This window comes from Belonocnema kinseyi, chromosome 10 (assembly GCF_010883055.1).
Source record: "Belonocnema kinseyi isolate 2016_QV_RU_SX_M_011 chromosome 10, B_treatae_v1, whole genome shotgun sequence".
Classification (NCBI taxonomy): domain Eukaryota; kingdom Metazoa; phylum Arthropoda; class Insecta; order Hymenoptera; family Cynipidae; genus Belonocnema; species Belonocnema kinseyi.
Genome location: NC_046666.1, coordinates 64,304,754 through 64,308,972, shown reverse-complemented (window position 1 = coordinate 64,308,972; position 4,219 = coordinate 64,304,754). Strand labels below are relative to the sequence as shown.

General features: G+C 32.0%; 1 protein-coding gene across 1 annotated transcript in view; it reads right to left on the bottom strand.

The window, feature by feature from the left end:
• LOC117181168 (myrosinase 1-like) overlaps positions 1–4,219 on the bottom strand; it is a 12,275-nt gene that overhangs the window by 6,583 nt on the left and 1,473 nt on the right. The window lies entirely within an intron of this gene.

Here is a 4,219-nt window from a genome sequence, read left to right as displayed (position 1 = left end):
CGACTGCACTTCTTCTTGTACATCCTTCGTGTCAAGAGCTTTTCTGAATTGTAAAACACGCAGTATTAATTTTCTAAAGTAGATTTCCTCAATTTTCTTATTACCCAATGTATTATTCATGTTTTCTAATAAACAGATTGTAAATGTATTCAAAACCTTTTAATTAACAATTTCACACAGATGAAACAGAAATTATTGATATTGCACGGTAGCTTACCTTCAGCCAAGCTCGAAACAATAAACTGCACTCGTTTTTACTGAGGCAATCGCTCATAAATGCAAAAATAATGAACTTCCAAAAATGTGCAATCTTTTCAATTTTCCGGGCAAACTATTCACTTTATGGCAATATTTTATGTAACCCTTTTTTCAGAAAAAAATTTAGAGTGTTTTATTATATAACTATTTTTGCTCTAAAAACAGCCGTTTCCAAGGAAAATCCAAAAACATGAAATAATCCGCCATATTGGAAGATGGCGGCTCAAGCGCCCCCCCCCCCAAATTTACTGAATATTGGGAGGTGTTTCAAGACCCCCGTAAGGAAGCTTCCTGATAACTAAGTTCATTGTTATAAATTATTTCCATTTAAGCCTCCTCATTCAGCTTCGATGACTGGCCTATAATGAAGCTTCAGATGAATAAGGAAAAATACGAATTTCAAGAGTTTGTTGGCCTTAAAATCAATTGGTTTTTAAATTCCTGTTATATTTATAGATGTATAAGCATATACAAAATGTACAAAATGTAATTTTTAGGACGATTATTCGAACTTTGAGAAAATTTCGGCCAGGTCTTTGATTGAACCCGGAAATTCAGTTGCCCGAGGAATTTAGCGTTATTGAAGCAACGTTTGAAAATTAGGAAGAAACGCAGTATACTGAAAATTCGTAGCATGAAGATCGATTTGAAATGTTGCCAAAAAGACCCAGACTAGTATAGTATTGTTTATTTATATATTTGTATATGTAAATTATGTTGTAAACATTCATAGTGTAAAAATCTTGAGCAAAAAAAATTTTTTAATTCGTATTTTTCCTTATTCATCTGAAGCTTCATTATTCGACTTGAATGTTGATAGCGTTATTGTTCAAAAACGAAGCTGTCAAATAATAAAATACAGTTTTTTCGTATTTTTTCCGTCAAATTGAATGGACTAATCAGTTTTTTGAGATATTTCACAATTTAAGCAAATTATCAACATTTAGTGAAAAATTGATCGTTGCAAAAGTCACTTTTCGAGTTTTTTCCATTTTTGAGCATGTCTTTCCATAGGGATTAAATGTTGTTTTCATTTCATTAGAAAGTATATGTCAAAAAAAAAAAAACAAATTGAGTCCTGAAAGAACTCTGTGCGATGATTTTCTGAAGGACAAAATTTCATTTGAAAAAAAAGTGTTTCGGAGCGGAACAAATGATAAACTCCAAAACCAATTGATTTTTGCATCTAAAAAAATTGTGAATATTGAGGACATAAAAAGGTATAATTTCATTTAGTTGCGTCAAAATAAAATTACTTTTGCGGAAATGAAAAATAAAAAACGAAAATATAAGAAAACACGGTTTTTCTCATTTTTCTTTGATATTTTGAGGTTATATGAAAAAGTCAATGATACAAAAGTTGTAGATTTTTTTATAATCTATATGTTTTCTGTAAAACACTTTCCTCTTTGATGTCAACTTTCGCCGAAAATCACAATAATACCATTTTAACCCTTTTTAACCCCCCCCCCCCAAATCGACTCCGCAACAAATTCGCCTGGACTATTGCTTCTGTGACATTTTGTTTACTTGAAAAATTCTCTTTAAACATATCCAGCAAGAAGAATAACCTATTTTGAACGAAAATAAAGAAAGCTGTAATATAACCCCTTATTCGTTGTCCTTCTCCAGGGTGGACACGCTGGGGCTTACACACATGGCGAATCGACTGCTACCCGAATTGCACAATAGCAGGGGAGAAGTCATCATACAGGGGTATTTTCATTTTTCGCGCCTTTAATGTTGCATTGGATCGGCCGTTCGGCCAAGTCCGTGCATCTTCGGATTGAGTTTATCATAGTTTCCATGGTTGCGTTCGAAACTTCAAGTGGATACGAGTGTCAAAACAATATAGGTTATGTTACATAGTAATTACAAATAATAAAAGTATTTAATTAATAATAAAATGAGACATGTGAACTGAGAAGTAAACTTCAATTTTTTTCTGCGCCAATAACATTATGGAATGTCTGCTGAGTGACAAATACTATAAAATAGTAATATACTTTCGATTGATTATTCTTTATCAAAGAAATGTTTGGTGGTTTGGTATGTTTATCACTGACAGTATCGGCAGCGATAATTTAAATAATAATTACTCATTGTCAATTGAACAATCATTACTTATTAATCATTTTAAAAAGTTAAACATTATTTTCGAATTTAAAATTCGATTACCATTGTTTTTTACATAGATCGATCCTAGAAGAAATACACATAGGAAAATGCAGATAGAATTTGTGCATTTTAATCAGCATTGTTGAAAAATCGTTATCTCTGGACCTTATCCTAAGACTGGGGATTGATCAGCCTAAAATTAATTATCTGAGTCATTTGAATGGTATAGGCGTATCAAAAAGATATCTCGAAGCAATGTAACTTGCCCGTATTTTAATTGATACCATTTTTAGGGATGTTTTTTATTTTAGAAAATTTTTTCTCTGGACCTCATCTCAAAATTTGTTTTGATCAACCAATAAAATAAATTTTGAGATGAGCTCCAGAGAAAACATTTTCTAAAATAAAAAAACATCCCTGAAAATTGTATCAATTAAAATTTGGGCAAGTTAAATTGCTTCGAGATATCTTTTTGATACGCCTATACTATTCAAATGACTCAGATAATTAATTTTAGGCCGATCAATCCCCTGTCTTGAGATAAGGTCCAGAGATAACGATTTTTCAACAATATTGATTAAAATGCACCAATTCTATCTGAATTTCCTTATGTGTATTTCTTCTAGGATCGATCTGTGTAAAAAACAATGGTAATCAAATTTTAAATTCAGAAAAAATGTTTAACTTATTAAAATGATTAATAAGTAATGATTGTTCATTTGACAATGAGTAATTATTATTTAAATTATCGCTGCCGACACAGACAGTGATAAACATACAAAACCACCAAACATTTCTTTGGTGAAGAATAATCAATCCAAAGTATAATAAACATGCCGGGCCGATCTGTCATTTTTCGAAGTTATGTTCAGATTCACCTGGTTGCCCCAATCGCTGCAAGTAAATATAGGCAATGTCAATTTAAAGTTTACGCATGTAATATTTCATTCACTTTATTTAAAATATATCCTGTCTATTCATAACATACCTGTTTTTATGCCGTAAATGAGTGGTAAACACAATTCACTCTTCGCCCACTGCAAGCGCAGATAATTATTATTATTTTATAGCATTTGTCACTCAGCAGACATTCCATATTGTTATTGGCACAGAAAAAAATTGAAGTTTACTTCTCAGTTCACATGTCTCATTTCATTATTAATTAAACACTTTTATTATTTGTAATTACTATGTAACATAACCTATATTGTTTTGATACTTGTATCCATTTGAAGTTTCGAACGCAACCATGGAAACTATGATAAACTTGATCCGAAGATGCACGGACTTGACCGAATGGCCGATCCGAATGCAACTTTAAAGGCGTGAAATACGAAAATACCCCTGTATAATGGCTTCTCCCCGGCTATTGCGCAATTCGGGTAGCATTCGATTCGCCATGTATGTAAGCCCCAGCGTGTCCACCCTGTATAACTAGAAACGGACTGCAGTTGTTAATCATATTTTCGTCGGGTCTGTCCCCCTGGCCAGACCTCACTTATTTATGAGATTTAATATATTTTGAACTTGAATTACGTCTAATTCTTATAATCACATTTTGTAATTTTGCTTCATCTGTCAAAATATCAAATTTCTACACTGAAGTATTGTCATTAAAGTTGAAAACTTTATGTTTCTGTCAGCAAAACTTCTATTCTATCGTGGTAAAAACTGTGTTCTGTATAATTTTTCTTTTACAACGTTAATTTTGAAGATTTTAGTAAGTAACACTATCTCTATAATAAAATAGATTTATTCAATGCGAAATAGATCTAAAATGGTTAAATAATAGTCATGATATAAGGAAAGTCACCTTTGCCCCACCAGTTGACCTTGCCCCCCT